This window comes from Camelus dromedarius, chromosome 11, assembly GCF_036321535.1.
Source record: "Camelus dromedarius isolate mCamDro1 chromosome 11, mCamDro1.pat, whole genome shotgun sequence".
In the NCBI taxonomy this organism is placed as follows: Eukaryota; Metazoa; Chordata; class Mammalia; order Artiodactyla; family Camelidae; genus Camelus; species Camelus dromedarius.
Genome location: NC_087446.1, coordinates 12,565,518 through 12,590,635, shown reverse-complemented (window position 1 = coordinate 12,590,635; position 25,118 = coordinate 12,565,518). Strand labels below are relative to the sequence as shown.

Here is a 25,118-nt window from a genome sequence, read left to right as displayed (position 1 = left end):
ATAAAATACAGGCATTGATTTAAAAAAAAAACACAAAGCCGAATCATAGTTAATTGAAGATTATTGTTTAATTTAATCACACACTCAAAGCACTTTTTGGGGTTCCTTTTTTTTAATTTTAATTTTTTTGTTTCTTGTCTTGGGTTCTTATTTCATCTTTGCATGCGAAGGATAATGCAGTGCCATGAGAAGCCGTGAACCCCAACAAATAACTGTTCAAAATAGAACTGTTCTTCATCCTGTGGACAAACACCTGCGTCAGGAACCTAGGTCTACTTCAACAGCATGGAGGCGGCTCACTCTGAAACATCACAACTCCTGTGGCCTGACAGGGAGGAAGGAGACACCAGCTAGTCAAGACGTGGGCGTAGGGACAGCTCCTCACATTTCTCCTCTCTTTTTATTTTAACCACTGTAATCCTCTTATCATATTGAAGTCCTGATTTTGCTCCTCTCTCTGTTCTGAAGCACTCGAGATTTCCCGACCTCACCATCTCCGGGCTCTATTTTCTCATCTGGAAAAGGAGGAGGAGACCCTGGTGGGCTCTTACGGCCCTGGCAGCTCTGACCTCAGGGGTTCTTTCCCTCAACATTGTACTTGTGAGATTAGTCTTCGTTGTTATAAACAGCAACAGTCCATTCATTCTGATTGCCCACTTGGCTGATCCTGTCAACACCTTCAAGTCTTTGCTCAAATGGTACCTTCTCAATAAAGTCTACCCCAACCATTCTATTTAACATGGCAACCATCCTTTCAATCCCTCTCATTCTACTCTACCTCCTCCTCTTTACAAAACACTGACAGCTGTTTTGTGTACACCATATAACTTATTTATCATGTCTACTGCTAATCAACTATCTGCCCACACTAGAGTACAAGTCCTATGAGGGCGTGAATCTGTGTTTCGCTCACTGATGTATTTCAATCTCCAAGAACAGTGCCTGTCACACAGTAGGCACTCAATAAATATTTGTTGAACGAATGAAGATTAAGAAAACAGGTATTTATATTTTTTCTTTAAAAAAAAGCATGAGTCTTGTTTTTTGGTGCAAATTCTCCTCCTGGATCGAAAGCTAAAGGACTCATCTGTCAAGTTCCCAGCGAGTGGTTTGGCAATGATATCAACTACAAGCAGGTCCTCTTAGGTCGATAGACACCTGAGGCTATTTATTTTATTGGTGAAAGCTTGGTGTGAGAGCATTTTGGTCCAGTTCACGAAAACAGCAGTGTTCTAACCAGCAGCTCCAATAAATCTTACACATTCTTGAGCCCATAAGTCCTGGCCTCTTGCCTCTCTACACATCCATTCATCCAACTAAGAAGAACCTCTTGTTGGAGCACACAGGGGCGCTTGATGGCGACAAGCTCTGGGAAGGATCAGTCTTCTCTCCTTTCTGCCCCGGGGACAAGACTTCAGAGCAACCAGCTCGGTGCTCAGGACACTCGCAATGTGATGAGAAAGACTCTACATCTTTCAAGTATACCAGATGGCTTGCCCGCTGTCCCGAGACAGATACAGTTAACACACGGAGCCGTTTGCTGATACAGTCTTATTCCAAGGCAAGCTGTGCCATGGACTGTCAGTTACTACACGGCCATCAAGGTCCATAGAATCTCGTAGGCTGAGAGACGGTTCATCCAAAACAGCGTGTTTCCTATCATAATTTTCTGATTCCAATCTCTCTACCTATATTCTTGCTCATCCCTTGTCCCACCCTCTGCACTAGCAGTTTCTCATAGCTGGGACGATGGTTTGTTAATTTGGCAGCAAAGTATGGCAGGTAACGGCATGAACGCTGAAGCCAAATTGTGTGGGTCACGTCCTAATTAACACTTACTAGCTGTATGAGCTTGGGCAAATCATTTTAGTCTCTTTTCCCTTGATTTTCTGGACTATTAAAAGAGTATAATAATACTATCTGCCTCATGAAAGTGTTGTAAAGATAAAATGAATTGATATAGATAAATCATTTAGCATAATACCAGACACATAGGAAATATGAATATATATTTCTAAATGTATCTATAAATATATGTAGTATAAATACATATTCATGTATGTATATATGTATACATACATAGACATATGTGTGTGTGTCCTCATTTTTGTAGTTTAGAAACTACATTTTGTTTCTTAGCAAGGTGATAGAAATTATCCAAGATTGTCTTTCAGTGTGACCCTGGCATTGGAATCATGAATAAGCTAGCTGTTTGGTGAAAAGATTCTAACAAGGTGTTAAGGAGAAACATCAATTTGACCCTGTGGGCACACTCCCAGGAGGCACTTGCCTTCCAGCAGGGCTGGGCCAATCCCATGACACCAGCTCTCCAGCAGCCATTCTGGAAGGGAGACCTCAGGGGACTGGGGGTTTTGTGTGACACCACCGCCAGGTGTGAAGGAGGAGGAAGTGGTGGCAAAGTTTGGGACAAGTTTTTAATTTGCTTCCCCATCCCTCAAAATGCATATTAAATCTCTGTGATCATCATATTCATATGGGAGTATTGTAAGCCTAGCCTCTGTTAGTTAGATCCTTTAAGGTTGGCTATGAAAAAAGTTGAGCCTCACGTCCAACCATATGGTGAAGCCATAAGCCCGAATGTGATTATATTTGGAGACAGGGCTTTTAGGAGGTAATTACGATTAAATGAGGTCACAAGGTTGGAGTTCTAATCTGATAGGATTGGTAGTTTTACAAGAAGAGGGAGAGACGCAGACATAGAAAACAAACTGTGGCTATCAGCAGGGGAAACGGGGAGGAGGGATAGATTAGGAATTTGGGATTAACAGATACACATTACTATATTTAAAATGGGTAAATAACAAGGACCCACTGTATAGCACAGGGAAATATGTTCAATTTCTTGTAATGAGCCATAATAGAAAAGATACTGAAAAAATATATATGTATATGTATAACTGAATTGCTTTGCTGTACCCCTGAAACTAACATTGTAAATCAACTACACTTCAATAAAAATTAAGAATAAAAATACATCATTATGTATTTGTCAAAGCCCATAGATTGTACATCAAGAGTGAACCCTAATGTAAACTATGGACTTTGGCTGATAATAACGTGCCCATGTTGGTTCATCGATTGTACCAAATATGCCACACTGATGAGGGATGTTGAGGGTAGGGGAGCATACAAGTGTGGGTGCAGAGGGCTATGTGTGAACTCCGTATCTACTGCTCAATTCTGTTGTGAACCTGAAACTACTCTAAAAGAATAGTCTATTAAATTAAAAAAAAATTAAAAATAAAAAAAAGGAAGAGGGAGAGAGAGGTTCTCTCTCTTTCTCTCTCCCTCTCTCTCTCTCCCTCTCTGTGCACCCATCAAAGGAAAGTCCTTATGAGGACACAGCAAGAGGGTGGTCACCTGCAAGCCAGGAAGAGAGCTCTCATTAGGAACTTAACTGACCGACACATTGATGTTGGATTTCCCAGCTTCCCGAATTGTGAGAAGTACATTTTGTACGTTTAAGTCACACATTCAGCAGAGTTTTGCTAGAGCAGCCTGAGCAGACTAAAACAGGCTGAAACAGGAAGCAGGTCCAGAGATCCCTGACGGCGGGGGTCACTGCTGGGATTCACGGGGCAGCGTGGGGGTGCCCTCTGGCACCTGGGCAGCCTTTCTCAGTCACAGAGCTCCCCAGACAGGGATGGTCTACAGGCTCATGGCGAAATGAAACAAAGGCTCGGCGTGGACGGGATTGCTGCCTACTTTCTGTTTATTTAGTGTTTATATTTCCCGGTTGGGGCCATTTGTCACTGTCCAATACACAGTGTCCTTCTTAGGCCGTTTGACACCAAGCGCTTTTTGGCCTCCTTCTGACTAGTCCATTCCCAACCAGGTGGAGCTGGAGCAGCAGGGCTGGTTTCGCATGGCAAGAAACAGAACAACTTTATGCAGAACAAACCGCAAGGGGCCTGCTTGTCAGAAGGGAGCTGTGGGCCCGAAAGGCATCAAAGAGCTTCAAGGGCTTCTCCTTAGTGTGGAGTCTGGCCCTGTCCATAACAAAGCTGGAAAACAGCAATGCTGAGGCACACTGCCCTGCCATCCTCTTGGATTAGTTTTAGTATTGTAACAAAGTAACACACACAGAGTAGCTTGAAACAGCATAAATTTATTCTCTTCCTGAGCTGGAGGCCAGAAGTCTGAAATGAAGGTGTCAGCAGGGCTGCGGGCGGGGGGAGGACCTTGCTGTACCCCTGAAACTAACACAATATTGGAAATCAACTATACTTCTATGAAATAAAAAAGAAGTATTAAACTCTCGCTCTTGCTCTTATCTCAATTTCTTCCCGCCTGTCAGCTTCATTCTCTCTCTAGACTGGCTTTCTCTCATCTCCATGCCCTCAGGAGGCAGCAGACGGCCAACCTGTTGCTCCAGATTTCACATTTCTGTTCAAATGACCAGTACAAATTGGACGTTCTTCCTCTTAATTCTAAATTCACAGAAGAGAGCAACTGACTGGCTCATCTAGGATTAGGTGTTCAACTCTGGTCCAATCAATTGTGGGTAGGTGGGCAGAATGAGACAGTAAATCCACCTGGGGACCGGCATCATCCCAGTAGGGGGGAAGGAAACTCTCAGAGAAAGACGAGTCATTGTGAGCTGGATAGAGAGCACACAAAAAAAGTCTACACTTACCTGGTGTTTTATAGCATTTAACGGCATACAAATGTTTTCATGTATACTCAAATTTGATTTGCGCAAATTCATCTGGAGTAGGCATAACTGGCATTCTGCCCATTTTACAGATGCAGAAACGGACTGAGAGACATGAGATGACTAGCCCATAAAGATGGTCAGTGTCAGAAACCAGATACAACACTATGTCTTCTGACTCCCGGCCTGAATCTCTCACCTCATCACACAACACAAACGTGCAACTGACTTTGCAGTTTTTATTGCAACCAAATGTCATGTAGGCATAGTTATGATCCAAGTTTACAAATGTACTTTCAAAAATAAAAATTTAGTAGTCTGAAGACCACAGCCATTCTATTCCTGTCCAACTCATTCAAAGTTTTCCCTGCCTCCCATTTTCCTTCCTTTATCCCAGGCCAGTTTCTTCACAGTTCTTACCCCCTCAACATGATGACTCTCTCAGAAAGTTTTCACTAGGATTTACTATACTAAAAGAAAAAGAGACATCATTTTCCTTTTAACATTTAAACTCAATTCCCTCCTGCTTTGCATTTCACAATTCCCTTCTTACTCATTCTGACATCCATTCAACACACAGTGCTGGGGGAAATGGGTCTGTTCGGGGGGGCACCTTTGCATGGATCCTGTGGATGTAAGTATCCATCTTACATCTTCTCTGAGTCTTCTTTTCCATAGTTACTGGTTCCAGCTCTCTCTTCGCCTTTCTTGCTCATTGGATTCCTAATTCCCTTGGCCTCTTCGTGAATGCTTTTCCCTACCATTCCCTGAAACTCCATCAGTTACCTTGGCCTTGTTGAGTTCCCTTGAACTTTCTGTCTCTATCTTATATTCACCTTCTTTCCATTATCCCAGAGGGTAAAAGATCATCCCTCTTCTCTTGAGAGGTAAGTTTTCTCTCCTGAAGCTTCCTAGAGCCATCAACTTCACATAAATTTCTTCTAACAATTAAGTATTTTTCTCAACTGCCTCCTTCTCTTTAGTTTTCATTTTCAGTGTCTCGTTTTTTTTCTTCTTCTAGGAAACCAACAACCCAAGATTTTGATAATTTTTGCTGCCTCTGTCTGTCTTTGTAGTCATACTTCTTAAATAATTGGTGTTTCCCCACTAACTTCACATTGTCCTCTTCATCTTTTCCCTTTTTGGCATTTTTAATCCCCCTCCACTGCTATGTTGAAACGTCACTTTTTTTTTTAATGTCCTCCATTTCTCTCCTCACTGGTCATGTTTTCATCTACATAGTCAAACACAGTTAAAGGAGCTGTTTCAACATTCTTGTCTGCTAATTCTATCCATCTCTATAATTTCTGGGTCTGTTTCTTTTGAGTAATTTTATTTCTGGTTACAGGTCACATGTTCCTGCTTCTTGGCATGTTTAGTACGTTTTTACTGGACACTGTGAGTTTTATATTGTTGAGTGTCTAGATTTTGTTGCTCTCCTTTAAAGACTATTGAATTTTGTTGTGACAGGCAGTTAAGGGCACATGATACTTTGGGGGCTTGTTTTTAAGCCTTTTAAGGGCAGACATAAAGTAGCCTTTATTCTAGGGATAATTTAGTAACACTACTAAAGCATGGCCTTTCTAGGGTCTCTGCTGAGTGTTCCTGGTGATCACTGAGGACACTCGTCTCTGGCGAGTCAGAATCTGAGCAACCCCAGCTTTGCATAAGCTCAACAACTGTTCAGTTCACAGTTCCCCAACCTCTTCTTCGTCCAAACTGTGGAGTTTCACTGCATTCCACGAAGACTCAAAATGAGCCCATAAAGGTTTCTGGAACTTACTTTCTAGGTAGCTTCCTCCTCCCTGCAACTCTGTGCTACAACTTGCAGCTTCAGGCCTCCTGAACTCTCTGATGTTTGTCTCAACTCAACACAATCACCGTGTTTTCACCTGGGATCCACTTCCCTGCTCCGTGGCCCAGTGTGTGTCTCAGGGCAGGGAGCCGGGGACATCTGAGGGCCACCTTCTCTCAGGGATGACAGTCCCCTGCTACCTGTTGTCCAAAGTCTGAAAACAGTTGTTTCATACATTTTGTCCAGTTTTCTAGTTGTTCAAGGCTAATTCCAGTTCTGATGATTTCACTGTGAACAGAAGTTGGAGCGGCCGAAACTATTCTTTTGAAGAACACCAGTAACTTCTCCTGAGTAATTCCAAAGGCTTTTCCGTATTCCTCTTGTTCTTGGGGAAATATTTGGGTCACAGTCTTCGCAAAATTCTCCTCCCTTAAACTATCCTATCCTCTTTATCATTCCTTCCCACTTTGTTATTATCTCCTCTTCTCCAAGGGGCCTGATGATTAGGCAAACTCAGTTATAAAGCAGGTCGTGGATGATGCTGGCAATTTCCAGTCTGATCAGGGGACACAGCTGCAGGAACCTAGTGTGGGGGTCTCTGGGCAAATCTCCACAGGTAGCATCTAACAAACATTTTCTGATTGATTCAGGGTCCACTGTACCCTCGTCCATTAATAGGATGGTTGGTGGTGGACTGTGTTTAACATGCACATATTTCACTATGAACGCTGTTAGTTTCCAATCTCATTTGGGGGAGTTCTGATGGCTTTTCTAGTCTCAATAAATAATTAAATAATTTGAAATTCAAATAATATAATCTTTGCTAGATTTATCATATTCTATTTTTTTTTTTTTTCTTGACGGATCCATTTCAACTTGTACATCTCCCCTCTTGGTCCTTCCCAGAGCAGACCCAATATTTATTCTTTTTTTTCTTTGCATATGGGTTTCTGTTTTGGGTAGTTTAGCAATGTGCTAAAATTTTCGGACTTGGTTTCTTATCTCAGATAAGATTATGTAAGTTAATATACTTCTTGTAAATTATGTTTTTTATTTATCTTGCTAATGATTCCAGACTCCTACAGGAAGAAGAGTTCATAAATTCAAGACGATTATGCTGCCTCTTTCAATTATTCTTTCAACTCTCTTTCAAGAAACTTGTCAACACAGGCTTGATGCCTTGAGAAATAATGCCAATTAAAAATAAAAACTCATTATCAAGCTCAAACTGACAACTTAATGTTTAAAATCAAGGACAACTAAATATTTGCTTATCCTAGGAGTTAATTTACTGCCCTTGAGACCTTGTTTCATCTTCTTTAAGAGTGGTTAAAAATCACGCCCAGCATGCATGAGGTCCTGGTTCAATTCCCCGTACCTCTAAATAAATAAATAAATAAATAAATAAATAAATAAATAAATAAACAAATAAATAACAGACTGCTTAAAAAATGGAAATGCCCCTCATTGATATTGATTTACTTAAAACAAAAAGAGTTTTTGAAAACCAGGTGCATCCCTGCCTAGGTTTGAAAGAGAATTTCAACTGAAGTGGCAGCCACAGACACACAAGATACGTATTTCAAACATACAGTAAGAAAACTGATTCTAAACAACAGAATCTTTGTCTTAGCCTAGAAAACCAAGGCTGAGGCCAGGGTATATGCTCTTGTAACTGGAAAGAAGGGGATACGATTCCAGAGTGGCATGAGTGAGTGAAAAGGAAGAAAATCGGGGATGGAGAAACAGCAAACACAAGTAGCACATTAAGGAACCAGCTCTGGTTTCTCGAGAAAACAGTGAGTTGCTTGGTCCTGTGGACAGAAGCTATGGATCTCAGTCAAGCCTTTGCCTGATTTGTTACTTGGTGAATCCTGACCCTGGGGACTGTTGCAAGCACTCCCTACTCTCCCAAGGCCCAAGTGCAGTCTTCACTTCCCTTACCCTTAACAGGTAAGCTCAATGTTTACTTCTTAGAATTCACTGACGACATTAAGTTCAATATCCTTAACATTCCCTCGTTAGATTCAACGCTCGTTCCCAACATTGAACATCCCTCTGTCTTTCACTCTCTTCATCTCTCTGATCTGAAAGGAAAATCCTTCTCCCCAAGGATTTCATGCCTCCCACCTGCTACTTGGACCCCTTGCTCCAGAATCTTTAATCTTCCCTTTGACATCAGCGAGCACTTTGGTCTCTACACCCAGCAGACTGGTTACTCTTGCACTGCCTTACACCTCAAAAGATCCCTGTCCTGTCATCAATGCCTTCAAACCGAGCAGAGGTTGTTAGAACTGGAGGCTCAAATACCAGATACAACAGATAGAAGAGTTTCACATGACTCTCATGTGTTTTTTTTAATTGGGAAATTTCACTTTAAAATAAAGATTTTGGTGTTCTCTGTAAAGGTCTGACAGCTGGCTGCCCTGGGCCACCTTTTCCATGTGGTAGCAATGGTCTGGGTACAGCTACCTTTGGGTGGGGCACGTGATCAGTAGGTCATCACAGTCTCCTCTGGCTCTTTGCTCACTTTTATTACCTGTCAGGTCCTTGTAAGCCTTTGAGTTTGCAGTCCCTTGCTAGAGTTTGGTTTTGTCCCTATCTTTCAAAAGGAAGTTCCCTCTTTAAAGTCACTGTGATTTTCCAGTTACGAGATACACAGGTGTGTGCTCCATTCTCGTGGTCCTTTCTGCATCTATCACCTCTTTAGAGACCACATCCAGCTGGCTTCCTTAGCACCTTATGCTCCTGGTTCTGAGAGATTCCCCCATGCCAGTTTTGTTTGTGGTTTGACTCCTATTCCCTAAATGAAAGCTGTTCCTGAGATTCACTTTCAGAACTTTCTGCCTAGGACCCCACTCATCTCCACAGGCTCACCAGGTCAGGTAGCTTTTGCATCCATCCCTTTACATGAAGAGTTGCCAAATGTCAACTGTCTCTAATGTCTCCTCCTCATGTTCTTTTCACATATCTCCAATGGTCTGCTGGAAACATCCTCCTGGATATATTTCCAGCACCTCAGATTTAATACATCTGAAACACAACTCATCATCTTGCCTCCCACCCCCTCCTCCTGATCAAACCAGGTGGCTCCTGACTAGTTAACTGTTAACGGAGTTTTCACAGCAACCCAGGCTGCAAATCACTTTACCCCTTTCCTTTGACATCCAAAGCATTTCTTCAGGTCCTCAAAATTCCTGGCCTCCTAACTGGCCTCCCTGCCTCCTGCCCCTTGTTCATATCTCATTCCTTACACCCTGGCGAGATCATCCTTCTAAAACACTGCTGTGGTGATGCCTCTCTACTGCTCTACGTTCAGAAGCGGAAAGGACAAGACATGCAATGAGTCAAGATTCCTGCCCATGTTCTTCTCGGCAAACCAGTTATATTTAAACCTCAAAGCGACGACAGTCTACCCTCACCACACCATTCTTGGTGGATCAGACTTTTAGCAGTTCTCCATCATTTGAAAAAGAAAATGACCGAAATTTATGACCTTCAGCTGTCAAGGCTCAACTAGGTTTCCAACCTTATCTCCCTCCCACTGCTTCCTGACACCCACCTAATGTCACCTGGACAACTTGAAATTCACCAGACAACTTGAAGTTACCTCCTGCTTTCCCCCTTTGCTGATGCAGGTCCATTGTTTGGAAGGTCCTCCTAGCATCCTTCAAGGCCTCTCTCAAATATTTCACTGATAACGCCACCTGTCACACACATCCTTATATTTATGGTCAGGCCTTCTCTGACCCACTGCAATGTAAGCGCCTTGAGAGTCGGGACTGAATCTTTCTCCATCTTTCATCCCATCAGAGTGCCCATCACATGGTATCCTTTCAATCAACAAGCATTTAGACAGACATTCAATATCTTGTAATAACCTTGAATAAAAAAGAACATGAAAATGAATAATGTATATATATATGCATGACTGGGACATTGTGCTGTACACCAGAAATGGATACATTGTAACTGACTGTACTTCAATTTGAAAACAAAAAAGAACAAGCATTCAGACAAGCCTTCTCTGGTGGCAGACACGGAGCCAGGTGCTCGCACGCAAAGCTGGATGAGGCACAGCCCCGGCCCTGATGGGGTTCTTAACTGAGCCAGTGAGAATGACACAGAAGCACATAACTGTAAAGCATGCTGAGCCCAGCCAAGGTATATGCAGGGTAAGGGAAGATTTATTCGTGGAAGAGTGACTGAGAATGGGAAAACGAGGCCTCAGAGGATGTGACACTTGAATCAGGCACTAAAGAAAGGATGGTCAGAGAGGTGGGTGGGAGGAATGATTGCAGTGAAACTTAGGTCAGCTGTATTTGCAACTTCTTGGCAAATATGATGATGAAAGGTAGCCAGGTTGAAGGATTAGCCCAAATGCACTGAGATTATGTTGGTTTTACTTTGATATGAAATCAAACGTTAACTCTCACACAAGGATAGATTCTACCAAGGGAAATATGAGCGGGAAAACCAACTGAAGTTACTCTAATTTTTGGTTGCTGACTCCCTCTGACACATTCATCACTTTGGGGACAGGTAAATGTTTTAGACTAGCAGCTATTTACTACTGACATTTTAAAAAGAGGGATAGAGAAGAGGGTAGGTATAGCTCAGCAGGAGAGCGCATGCTTAGCATTCACGACGTCCTGGGTTCAATCCCCAGTCCCTCCATTAAAAAATATAAAATTAAAGAAAAATCCTATTAAAAAATCCTTCCTTCAAAAAAACATTGAGAGCGCTAGAGAGTCGTCAATCAAGATTTGGTGAAGATCAGAAAACTAGTAAAAAGTGCCTAATACAAATTGCAAGTCAGTATCTGCAGTCCAAATCTGACTTAGATTTTGTGACTCTCTCATCTTCTGAATATGACTTGAACTGCATTGTCCCTTGAAAGATGCTGGGAGGACCTGCTAACAATGGAACATGCCAAGGCTGAAGTCACTGCTACCATGGCTTCCCTAATACAAGACAATCACCAGTACCTTTGTCAGAAGAATGACCTTTGATTTCTTTGCTAAAATACACAGCTTTATTTGACTAAGATAGACAAACAAGGCAGAAACTTTCAATGCAACTGATTTTCCTTGAACATCTTAACTGACATCTTTCTCCCCGAGAAAAGGTTTCCTATCAACAGTCTTTTAAAGGAACTTCTGGCTTCAAAGGTTTTATTGCCTTTTTTTTCCCTATTGTAAAAATATTAAGTAAAGCATTTCTGGGGAGGCAGGCAACAAAAAATGCCAACATCAAACTAAGCCTTGCTGATTTCCACTGGGACTGTTTCCACAATAACAAGTGGTTGCTATTGTTTTTACAGAAATATCCATAATAAACAGTCCTAGAAACACAGCAACATGGATAGTGATCAATAAAATTAAATATTTCTCCATTTTAAAGCCAGATAAGAGACATCACAAAATTCCTATTGGAGAAACACAGATAATTATACTTGAAAAGCAAAGGATTTATAGTCACAGGAGTTTTAACCTCCCGCCCACGCAGCTTTTAAGCATTAGTAGCTGGTCATCCTGCCTCATCTGCTCCCAAGTTTCAAAGGTATTCAGCCAAGATCTGGTTAGCTCTGACCAAACTGGGTACGAACCGTCCACCTCCCACCAAGCGCATTCTCACCATCAAAATTAAGCACAGGGAGTCGGTCACTACACATAGACCTGAGAGGGAAGTGGACCATCCTAGGTGCCTTGTAATATCAAATCCAGACCTTGGGGGAAGCCTGCCTACGTCATCTGACGGCGGTGGGAGGGTGGCAGCGAATGTGACCCACTGTGTGTCTTGGGCTGCCCTTTGAACCAGATCAGTGGAAATCTTGTGACAAGTTCCCCCACATACTGATAAGCACCGTTTGGAAATCTTCACCCTTCTAGTAAACATCACAAGGTCACTGAGAGTATTATGGAGTTCTGGGTCTTTCCCTGGGACCAGACAATCACTTTGCAACATGCCTTTTGGGCAAACTCCAGTTCCCTAGCTAGGGGACTGTAAATAGAAAAATCAGGAGAATTTCGTCTTCTTTTTGATTGCTTACTACATAACCCATTAAAGGATCAGAAAGCCTCTAAGTTGCTTATTGTCGTGTTGTTTTCTGGGCGGGAGAACAACTGATCACCCAGGTTGAATTCTTTGTATCTGTTTGCTCTTGGAAGGACAGCGTGCAGGTGAGAGTCAGTGGTGGGGTGGGGCTCTCAGAAAGAGGAAATGGAAGCTGGGATGCACTCTTCTTCCGCTGAAGTGGGACCAAGGGCCTGCAAGGTGCCAGGCCTGGAGGACCCAGCTGCCTCTGGCTTCCAAGGCTACTGTAATGGCTCTGTTCTCACAGAAGTGCTGACAGAACATGACAAATAGAAAACAGATGTGAACTGACCTTCCAAAAATGTATGTCAGGGCTTCTTAATCTTCACAGGAATCCTTCAGCGTGAGAGATGCCACCTTCAGGCAGTGACACACATGACATTTAAAGAAGGGCTGCTGTTCCTGCCTGGGACCCCGCGGACGGTCCCCTAGTCCGTTCTCCTCCCACCCCGCCCTCCCTGAATTGCCTTTTAGACATCTTTCCCCTCCGAGTCCATTTCACCTGTGGTCACCTCCCTGCACACATGCTTTTTGCCCGTCTGTCCCCTTACACATATGGCCTTGGCTTTTACAGATGTACCACTTTTACTCAGCACTGAGGCCATACTCGCTTTGAAACGGTCACTGTCACTGGGTCCATTACTAGCTCCAAATACTTTCGTGATACTAAATGTTGGTTTGGAATCACTGAGTACACTGGACTTTTGTCCAGTTAACGACTTGAATTAGAAATACTGGAACAGAGGGTACAAAGGCTAACTGGGGAAACGAGCTCTCCTGTTCCTCTTACTCCTCCAGGGCCCCTGGCTCTGAGGGTAAAGTACTGCTGTTTATGCAGCTCATGTGGCCTTGAACCACTCATGAGTCCATGGGTTTTGAATTGCTCTGCTTTTGCTCTTTGTGGACACCTGTCTGCATCCTGCAGGAATTTGGGTGGGGTTCCCCAAAGTTTCACCCTTCCGATAGCTACAAGACTTTGTCAAAGAATTTCTTCTCTGCCAAGTTGTTGATACCTCACCAAGCAACTGATGGCAACATTTCCCCTGAGAAAGAAAGTCACTTAAACGAAAGGCAGTGCAAATTCATTGCTAACGCTACTCCTTAGCAATCAATATCATTCCACTGAATCCCAGACCAGTTTGGTTTCAGAGTCTGGACACTTCTCAGTGGGCCAAGTTAGCTCTCACCCTGGAAGTCCACGGGATTCTCTGCTTGAGAAGTCAGTGTATTCTCCTACTTCCACACATCATATGCCAAGAAATTTCCCTTATTTCGACGTAAAAGAAATAGAAAGTTCTAGAGACAAGTGGATCGAGTTTGTGGAAATCAAACATTTGACTCTTTTTTCCTATTTCAGGATGACCTAAAGACTAAACCATTTGTCCAACTGTAGAATAATCAAAAAAGCACTCTTTACCAGAATATGCCACTGTTTAGATACTTGAGTTTTGCAAATGAATAGAAAGTGTCAAATACGTAATCTGTATGCATTAGCTCAGTTGAGAGTGTGGATGATCTTAGGAGATGGGTCATATGTCAATTTTACAGAGCAGACAAATGAACTTTATAGATGTGAAAGAATTCATGCTCTTTCAAAGCTAATAAATGTTAGAGCAGGATTCAGTGAGGCTTCTCCGTAACAGAGGCTCTAAAACGTTTGTGTTAGAGGGTTAGGAGCAGCTGTCTGATGGAAATGCGAGCAGGGGACTTCTTGAAGCTGCCTTTGCATAGCTAGCTCATTGTGTTACTTAATATATATATTTGGGTTAAATCAAGGGGGTGATGGAGATCAGGAGGCTTTTAGCATCCTCACTGCAAGCTACTTTTTGGGCTGCCATTGCTTCTCTGACTCCATCCACTCTCTTTCAATTGAGGTATTTGCTACACAAGATCCCAGGAAGAATAATTTAAAGACAAAACATGTAATTAGAGCTTACTGACCCACAAATTTATTAAGCCACAGTTCTATTCTCTGCCTATCTTTCTGGTTCATTCTAGTTTATTCTATTTTTGGTTTCTTTTTTGGGGGGTGGTGGTAATTAGGTTCACTTATTTACTTATTTTTTTAATGGAGATCCTGGTGATTGAACCCATGATCTCATGCATGCTAAGCATGCACTCTACTGCTGAGCTATACCCTCCCCTGATTTGTTTTATATCGTCATCCCACATACACTTAGGGGTTCCAACAACATTGTGGGATTTTTTTTTTTTTCAGTCTTTCCAAAGTCCTGCTTTCTCACTTCTAGGTCTGTCTCTGTACATGCTCTTCCCTGAATGGGGACCACTCCCCTTCCCATCCTTGCTTTCTCCTCTCCCTACCTCCGCCCTTCCCCCTGGCAAACTCTGGCTAAGTCTCAGCTTCAGTGTCACCTCCTCTCTCCCGCATCATCCTACGCTAACCCCATCACACCCACGGTCTCTAAGGGAGACGCTCTGGAGCCCAACCCTGTGCGCTTAAATCCTGCTTTACCTGATTGTGCAAGTTCAGGCTACTCACTAACCCTCTTAATGTTTGACTTTCTTCACCTTTTAAATGGTGACAACAGTGACACCTGAGCTCTTAATGTAGGTCCATGTTAACTGAGAAAGTAAATACCTCTCAGTTGACCTGCTTAGCGGCGAGCCCTTTGTCCATGTTCAGTATTACCATTCATTAACTGGGCTTTTTAATTTATTATTTAAAAATTTTTTTATTGAAGTACATTCAGTTACAATGTGTCAAGCACAATGACCACTAACTGTTTACAGTAATAGGCTATACTATTAGGAGGGACTGTCACGAGGCTGGTCACCGCAGCATCCTGGCCCGGAGCACAGTGCCTATGACCACCTGCTGGATAAATGAATCTCCAGTTGCACAAACCTGGCAGGTCCACCGCTCCTGACTGATCTGGATTCTGAAAGAGGCTCCTGACCAGCGCTCCTGCTCGGTCCTTCCTTCCCTCCAGCCCAGCCAGAGTCAGACCCTGCTGCTCTTCTGCTTCCCCATCTCACTTGGAATAACTAAAGTGCTTGCAAGGGACACCAAGACCCCACGTGGCTTGAGTCCCTCTCACCCACCTGACCGCATCTCTGCTCCTCTCCCCACTTGCTCTCTCAGCTCCAGCCATGTTGGCCTCCCGGATGCTCCTTGAACACACCAGGAATGCTTTTGCTTTAGGAAGTTTACCGCGGCTGTTCCTCCTGCCTGGGACCACTATTTCCAGAGATCATTGCTAATGAACTCCATCGTCTCCTTCATGTCTTGCTCTAATGCCACCTTCTCAATAAGGCCCACACAGATCATCTGTTTAAAATGGCAACCTCTTATCATCTCACACCAGTCAGAATGGCCATCACTAAATTAGTCTGCAAACAATAAATGCAGGAGAGGGTGTGGAGAGAAAGGAACCCTCCTACACTGTTGGTGGGAATGTAAATTGGTGCAGCCACTATGGAAGACAGTATGGAGTTTCCTTAAAAAACTAAAAATAGACTTATCATATGATCCAGCAGTCCCACTCCTGGGCATATATCTGGAGAAAACTATAGTTCGAAAAGACACACGTAGCCCAATGTTCATGGCAGCACTATTTATAATAGCCAAGACATGGAAACAACCTAAGTGTCCATCAACAGACAACTGGATAAAGAAGTTGTGGTGTATTTATACAATGGAATACTACTCAGCCATAAAAATGAATGCCACTTGCAGCAACATGGATGGGCCTACAGATTATCATATTCAGTAAAGTAAGTCAGACAGAGAAAGATAAATAACATATGATATCACTTATATGTGGAATGTTAAAAAAATAATACAAATGCTATTTAAAAACCAAAAACAGACTCACGGACATAGAAAACAAAATATGGTTACCAAAGGGGAAAGGGCAGGAGATGGATAAACTAGGAGTTTGGGTTAACAGCTACACATGACTATATACAAAACAGATGAACAAGGACCTCCTATATAGCATAGGGAACTACTCAATTTCTTGTAATAACATACAATGGAAAAGAATCTGAAAAAAATGTATGTATATGTATAACTGAACCTCTTTGCTGTACACCTGAAACTAACATTGTAAATCAACTACACTTCAATAAAAAATTAAATTAAAAAAATGGCAATCTCAACACACACACACACAAAAAGAAAAGAAGTAGAAAAGAGGGCAGGAGGAAACTTTTGGAGGTGATAGATATGTTTATGGCACAGAAAGTAGTGATGGTTTCACTGATGCATATATACCTCCAAATGCATCAAGCTGTAGACATCAAATATGTGCAGCTTTTTGTATGTCAGCTATACCACAAAAAAAGTGGTTTTTAAAAGAAGTGAAAAAATAAAATTGCAACCTTATCCATGTTCACCCTCAGCACTCCCAACCCCCTTACTTTGCCCTAATTTTAGCTTAACGCCTTCTGGCTTAACACGTAGTGTACTTATTTATCACTATGTTTTGTGATTATTTTGTCCAGCACCACAAGTGCAGGGACCTTTGTTTATTCACCGATATATTCCCAAGTGCTTAGAGCAGTACCACGTGGCACACACAAGGCACTCAGTATTTTTGAATAAATGGCTACATACATGTGCATATGTACACCTATACGTAGTTTTGGTTTATAGTTACTATGGGTTAGTAAGGTTAACAAGGGGCCAACTCTTTTAAGTGAGGAAAGCAAAGACTTCTTCACTGGCAGTTTTGACATAATACCCTAGACAGATTTTATCTAAATGTGGTCCAAAGCCCCATCTTCGTGCAGCCTCCACGTTGTCCTTGGCTGTCTGTTTATTTACTTATTTTTAGAGGATGTACTGGGACTTGAAGCCAGGACCTCATGCATGCTGAGCATGCACTCTACCACTTGAGCTATACCCTACCCCCCGAGTCCTTGGCTGTTTGGATGCTCTGCCCTCTGGGTGTGGCCTCGCAAAAGTGGTCTTGATGAAACGTCCTGGTAAGTTAGTTACCACCTGTGCCTGAGCGGCTCTGGGGACCAGCTTGCCAGTTCAGGTCTCACCGAGGAGAAACAGTTTCTCACTAGCAGATCTCCCGAAATCCTTCCCTGGCCATCTTCATCCTCCTGCAGTTCAAAGAAGCACTCTCCCTCATAGTCTCTTTTGTCAATCTTTTCCCCTTCGGATTGCTAAAAATGAAGTGATAATTTCTTATCACTGGAGAAAACTATAATTGTGCAGGCAAGGCACAGGCAGGAGGGGAGTTGGGAGGGCAGAATCAAGATTACTCTAAGTCCACTTCTTCTGCTCTTTCTGTTTCTCTTTGTTTGTCAACTTTAATATCTCTCGATAGAACAACTTTCAAACTCTTCTCCATGCACAAAGCTGCACCAGCTCTAGTTCAAGCATCAGTAATGGCTGAAGATAATCCCAGGAGATAAACTGATTCAGATTGGGTTAAGCATCCACCCCAATCCAATTCTCTCTAGCCAGGGGGAAGGGCCACAGGACTCGCCTCTGTGAACAGACACTACAGTTCTCATCAGGGAGCCTAGGTTGGGAAGAGCCTGCCCATCCTTGACAACTGGGGAAGCTGGGTTGGTACTGATGCCCTCTATCAAAGCAGGGAATTCAGGATGGGGAGATGGGGCCAGAATGGAAGATGATAACTTAAGTTTTGGACATGTTCCATTGAGATGCTCACAGAACATCCAAAGAAATTGTCTAGGAAGTAAATGAATGAAAAAAAGTAAGAGTTCAGCAATAGGAATTTGGACTAGAAATCCAGCCTTAAGACAGCATAAAAGCAGTATTCGAAACACGGGTAAGTAAGAAAAAAAAATGCTGGTTCATGAGAGAACTCTAGAGAGTAAAAAATAGTTATAGAATAAACAAAGGAAGAGGAAACACCAGAAGAGACAGAAAAACTGGCCCCAAAGGACCAGGTTATGGATGGGTGGGTAGGGGGTGTGGCACAGAAAAAAAGTCATTGAAAGAGGAGAGAGAAGTTTCAAGAAGAAGAAAGTGGTCAATTCTGTTAGATAAGAAAACTCTGAAAACTGCCCAGTTAGATATGGTCCCAGGGTCTCTGATTATGGGTGCATCAGCGTGAAGGAAGAAACCAAACTGCGATGAGATTAGGAGGTCTGGAAATGAATTCTTCATGACTGAGTGCTTTTGTAGCCACTTATGAAACAGCAAGGCGACAAGCCTTGGTGAGATTAACTAGAAGGAATAAGTCCATGTGCTTGTGCTTCACGGTTGTTCTGCAAATCTCCTGGGATGACGTGGACTCACCTAGTCAGCTGGGGGTATTTACAAAGGCCCAATCTCAAATTTTCACTCGGAATTCGCAGAGCAGATCCTAGAGCTCCCTCTTGGGGTTGGCGATTCTCATACAGTCCTCGTCTTGGAAATATTAAAAGAATCAGCAAACTATGGTCCTGGGGCTGCATCTGGCTCTCTGCCTGTTTTCAAATGGCCTGTGAACTCAGGATGTTTCTTTTACATTTTTCAATGTTTGAAAAAAAATTCTAAAGAAATATTTTGTGATGTGAAAATTGTATGACATTCAAATTTCAGTGTCATTAAATGCATTTTCATTGGAACACAGCGCTCACTTGTTTGGGTGTGGCTGCTTTCATTCCACAACAGCAGAGCTGAGGAGCAGTGACAGAGGATGCACAGCTCACAACGCCTAAAACAATCTAGTCCTTTTCAGAAAACGTTTGTGGACCCCTACCCTAGAAGATTAGACAGAGTGGTCCTGGGTCTTTAGGTTGCTCTTTAGAGATATAAAAATAGCTTAGTTCTGGTCATCAAAGCTCAATAAAGACATTCTATAAATTTGTCTGATCTCCTAAAGTCTTAAGTAAAGGAACAACCCTGGAATAAGGAGACCCCTGTGAATGCCCCCATTTTAGGCCAAACCCAGTAGTCTTCAGCTTTGACTTATTTGTACTTATTTGTGGTATCTCGGGACACAGCTGGGAAAGACTCTGTGTCTAGCGTTGGGACAGGCTAGAGCAGATGAAGGGAAAGCCAAGACCTGCAACCAGACTTGTGCCTCAGTGTGGAACAGACCCAGGGCAGTGGCAGAGAACAAGGCAACGCCAGTAACCATTTGAGCACCTCCTGTGACACTGTGTATTAGAAACCTTACATTTTGCCATTATAGTGAATGAGAAATGGTCTTGGATTAATTTGTGTTTCTCCGATTACTACTGAGTTCAGACATCTTTTCAAATGTTTATTGGCCACCAGTTGCATTTTTCCTTTTGTGAATTACTTGATCATATTTTTTGCCAATTTTTCTATGGAGCTGACTTGACTTTTTTTAATTGATTTGTGGGTAATATAGTTATATTATTATATTGTATTATTTATTATATACTACAAATTATATAGTATATATAATATACACATTACTGCATTTCTATTACTATATATTTTCTCTATATTACTATATATGGCATATATATTGAAGTATTCATATACACACATATAAATATTTCATTTGGGTATCATCAGATATGTAATGGAAACTACTAGTGATTTTTGATCAGGGCAGCTTGGTGTTGGGAGCAATTAAACATTGGGGCTTTGGAGTTAGATCTGAGTCTCCTCAGCTCAAGAGCTTCCTTGTATATGTGACCATGGGCAAAGCACTTAATCTCCTCGAACCTAGATTTTTTAATTTGTTAAAGAGGGATAATAACACACACTGTCTTTAGCTAAGTGTGGGGCCATTAAGTATTCAGTAAATGGTAACACATAACATTACTACTTTTTAAATTTAGATATAATTCACATACCATAGAGTGTATATTAGTATATTCACAAGGTTATGCAACCATCACCACTAATGTCAGAACATTTTCATCATCCCCCACCTCCCATCCCCCCATCCCCTGGCAACCCCTAGTCACTTTCTTACCTCTCTGGACCTGCCTGTTCCAGACAGTTCATATAAGTGGAATGATACAATATGTGGTCTTTGTGTCTGGTACTCTTCATTTAGCATAATGTTTACAAGGTTTCATCCATATTGTTGAATGTTTTAGCACTTCATTTTTATTTTGAAAAATAACCCATTGTATTGATATACACTTGATTTATCCATTCATCAGTTGATAGACATTTGGGTTGTTTCCACTTTTGGCTATTACGAATCACGCTGCTATCAGGTTCAAGTCTTTGTGTGGACCTATGTTTTCAATTCTCTCAGGCATGTACCTAGGAGAATTGCTAGGCCATATAATAACTCTTCTGGAACTCCCAAATGTTTTCCTTAGCAGCTGCACCATTTTATATTCTCACCAGCAATGTATGAGGGTTTCAGTTTCTCCACATCCTTGTAAACTCTTGCTGTCTAATTCTTTTTATTATCATCATCCCAGTGAGTATGAACTGATATCTCACCATGGTTCTGAGTTGCATTTCCCTAATGACAAATGATGTTGAGCAACTTATCATGTGCTTATTGGCCATTTATATTTCTTCTTTGGAGAAATGTCTATTCAAACATTTTGCCCAATTTTTCACTGGTTGTCTTTTTCAGATATATCATTTGCAAGTATTTTCTCCCATCCTGTGGGCTGTCTTTTCACTTTCTTGATAGTTTCCTTTGAAGCATGAAGGTTTTTAGTGATATAGTCTAATTTATCTATTTTTCTCTTTAGTTACTTGAGCTTTAGGTGTCATATTCCTAAGTATTTTATTCTTTTTGATACTATTTTAAGTGGAATTGTTTTCTTAATTTTACTTTCAGTTCTTCACTGTTACATAGAAATATAACCGATTTTTGTATGTTGATCTTGTATCCTGCAACCATGCTAATACATCAGCTCCAGTAGTTTGTGTGTGTATTTCTTAGGATTTTCTAGGTACAGGATCATGTCACCTGCAGACGGAGACGGTTTCACCTCTTCCTTTCTGATCTGGATGCCTTTTCTTTCTTTTTCTTGCCTAATTGCCTTGGCTAGATCTCCAGCAGCACAACACTGAACAGATACAGTGGAAGTAAGCACCCTCGCCTTGTTTCTGATCTCAGGGGGAAAGCACCCAGTCCTTCACAAGTATGCATGATGTTAACTGGGTTTTTCCTAAGTGCCCTTTATCAGGTTGAGGAAGTTCCCTTATATCCCTAGTTTGTTGATTTTTTTTTATCATAAAAGGGTACTGAATTTTGCCAAATGCTTTTTCTGCATCAGTTGAGATGACCTCGTGGTTTTTGTCCTTTATGCTATTAATATGGTGCAGGTACTGTTTGCGAGGGCTGCCAACACAAAGTACCACACACTGGGTGGCTTAAACAACAGAAAATTTGCTCACAGTTCTGGAGGCTGGGAGTCCGAGGACCAGGCGGTGGCAGGGTTGGTTTCTTCTGAGGCCTCTTTCCTTGGCTTGCAGATGGCCTTCTTCTCCCTGTGTCTTCACGTGGTCTCCCTCATCTTGTTTTAACAAGAACTCAGTCATATTGGATTAGGACTCACCCTAATGGCCTCATTTTAATGTAATTACCTCCTTTAAAGACCTTATCTCCAAATACAGTCACATTCTGAAGTACTGGGGGTTAGGACTTCAACATATGAATTTTGAGGGGACACCATTCAGCCTGTAACAGTGCATTACACAGACTGATTTTTATATGTTGAACCAACTTTGTATTCTTGGAATAAACCTCACTTGATCAGGAGATCACTTAATCATTTCTACATGTTGCTAGACTCAGTTTGCTAGCATTTTGTTGAGGATTTCTATGAACAGCTAGCACTATTGTTATCTTTATTCCTAACATTCAAAATGCTTTCTCATGTGCTATTTCAACTTACCCTTAAACAGAATGCATGAGGTGGTTAGATACTCATTCACTAAAGCAAACTGAGACTCGGGAAAGTGAAATGATTTTTCCCTAATTTGCAGTATAGTACATAGCATAAATTGAAATCAAAACTACAGATGGGAAGAACATAAAGGAGATGAAAGGAAGCAGGATTTGGTGAGAACAAAGAGAAACTTTGTATGGTTAGAAGTTTACAGGGTCAATTTGAATGGCATCCGTAATCTCAATGACATAAGAACTGAGGTAATCTGCTGATGTGCACAATAAGAGTAAATAGACTTGTGGTTTCAATTCATGCATGTAATTAAACCAAGTAGGGGTGACAATTCTCATTAATTTTGAGATCATGATTTGATCAGATAAGCTAGAAGGAGACTAAACCAAAATTTTGATGACAGGGATTTGACTGTGTCAGTAACAGTACACCCCAACTTACAGACTCCTTTCTTGGAAAGCCTTTATCCAAGCTGACTGCCAATTCACACACTCTTCTCGAAGCCTTGGTGGAGCTGTACAATGATGTGCCGTGACTGCTCAGCCAGAGAATGCTGAGTTCAAGTTCTACCTCTGGCCCCAATGGATTGTGTGACTTTGAAAGTCATTTAATTTCTGCAAGACTTTACTCCCCCATCAAATGAAGGAACTGAATTAGATGTTCTCTAAGCTACCTTCCAGTTTTATGACCCTATTAATTTAGCGAATAAGCAGAGTGGTGATTCAGTGGACTGGAAATTTTCAAACAGCAATGACCTGGAATTCACTAAGGGTAGATAACGAATTACTGAAAAGTAATGAAGCCTGGAGACAGAGACAGAGAGCAGTTAAGCTGGTGGGGAGGGGGGAAGCCCGTGAAAGTGAGAAAGTAAACTGATTGGGAGAGGCTACCCAGAGTTGTGGATATCACGGGGTATCTAGGTGGTCAATTAATTAAAAATCATTTTAATTGAAGATAACTAAAAATAATTAAAAAGCCAGATCAGAGAGTCCAGCCTGGGACAGAAGACACAGATAAAATCAGGATCAAGATGTTACTTATCCCTGTTCACTGGATGATGCACTGTAGAGCACAGGTCTTACCCATAAGCTCCTCCAGTAAACGTCCTGAAGTCCTGGCCCATCAGCTTCTCACATCATTCGCAGGCCACGTTTCACGTCCCTGGGCTGTCATGTGACACTTCACGATGATCTGGTTCATAGGAGGCAATGTTCTGATAATCAAAAGACACCGTATTTTCCTTGTCATTTTAAAATGATTTTTAAACTCTCTTTCATGCAAATGAAATGCACTATTAATGTAAAAAAACCTCTAACATTCATGCACATAATGTGGATAGGGGCAGTCCCTCAAATTCCTCTTCCTGTTATTAAGACTGGTGACAATTCCTCCAAGTAATGTTTTCTCTGTCTATCCTAACGTAACATTATGTACAAAAATGGAACCGTGAACACTGTTTTGCAAGGGACCTTTTGTTTCTCTCACTAACCAGCATAATTCAGACACTTTTCCATGTCAGAGCATGTAGCTCTGCTTTATCCATTCTGACAACTACGGAGGAGTCCACCACGTCACTGTATCATAATTTACGCAGCTTCCATTGATGCACATTTACCTTGTTTCTAATTTTTCAGTTTATAAATGATACTACAGTGAACATTCTTGTATATGTCTCACATCTTTGGATAACTGTTTCTCAATAATACATACTTAAAACTCTAATTGCTTACTTCAGTAAAAAGTTAACAAATGTAAATTTTAAAAAATGAAATTGCTGACTCAAAGGATATTTTAGTAGATATTGCCAAACTGTCCTCCAAAATGCTGACTCAATTTATAATCCTACCAGTGTATGAAAGCAGCTGTTTCCCCACTCTCTAGCTAGCACTGGGCAGTCTTTTTCTTTCTTTCTTTTTCTTTTTTTAAATCTTTCCCATCTCCTGTAGATGTAGCGTTGTCAGATTCAGCAAGTAAAAATAAAGAATGTCTAATTAAACATGAATTTCAAATAAACAAACAACAAAAAAGAGATTACCCATCTCCACCTGCGAACTGGCTCTGCTTCTGGTCTCTCCTTTGGTATCATCAGTGATTGTCTTCTCTGATTATCAACAATTAACTGAAACTTTTTTTTCATCCTAAATAAGAAATATTTGCTGTTTAAATTTGCGCATTCTTAAGATTTAGTGAGAATAAGCATATGTATTGGCCACTTTTATGTCCTCTTTAGTGAACTACCTGTTTGTATCATTTGTTCCTTTTGCCAGTAGTTTATTTGCTTTCCTTAATGATTTGCAAGAATATTTTTATATTAAGGAAATAGACCATGTTATATATGACCCAGTTTCCCCTTTGAATATTTTTGTTTTCCCCTCATCTAGAAATGTTACATTTTTATGTAGTCCAGCTTATCAAGCTGTACCAATATGACAGTTCCTCAAATCACCTGAATGCCTTGTATAAATGCAAATTCCTGGGCTCCATTCCAGACCCAGCTAATAAAATTTCTGGGGGTGAAACTTGGAACTCTGTACTTAAAATCTCTGTAGGAGATTTTCTCCTTTCTCTTTTTCTATCTCCATCTTTTCTTTTTAACTCCTTCCCTCCCTTCCTCCTACCCATCCATCCAGACTTTTGTTCTATTCAATAATCAAGTGAAAAATTTGCTAGAATTACTAAAATAAAAAATATAGAAGTAAACACATAAACAATGCAAGTGGAAGCTATTATCTTCTGAGAGAGTGCACTGTGGTGAAAATGACT

At 41.4% G+C, this 25,118-nt stretch overlaps 1 long non-coding RNA gene across 1 annotated transcript; it reads right to left on the bottom strand.

Annotated features, from left to right (window-relative positions):
- Nucleotides 1-139: 139 nt before the first annotated feature.
- LOC135322466 (uncharacterized) lies at nucleotides 140-24,492 on the bottom strand. Its single transcript, XR_010383036.1, has 3 exons — nucleotides 24,391-24,492; nucleotides 23,438-23,568; nucleotides 140-325 (listed from the first exon to the last, which is right to left on the bottom strand). It is a non-coding gene; the product is annotated as an uncharacterized LOC135322466 (long non-coding RNA).
- Between the last annotated feature and the right edge of the window lie 626 nt (nucleotides 24,493-25,118).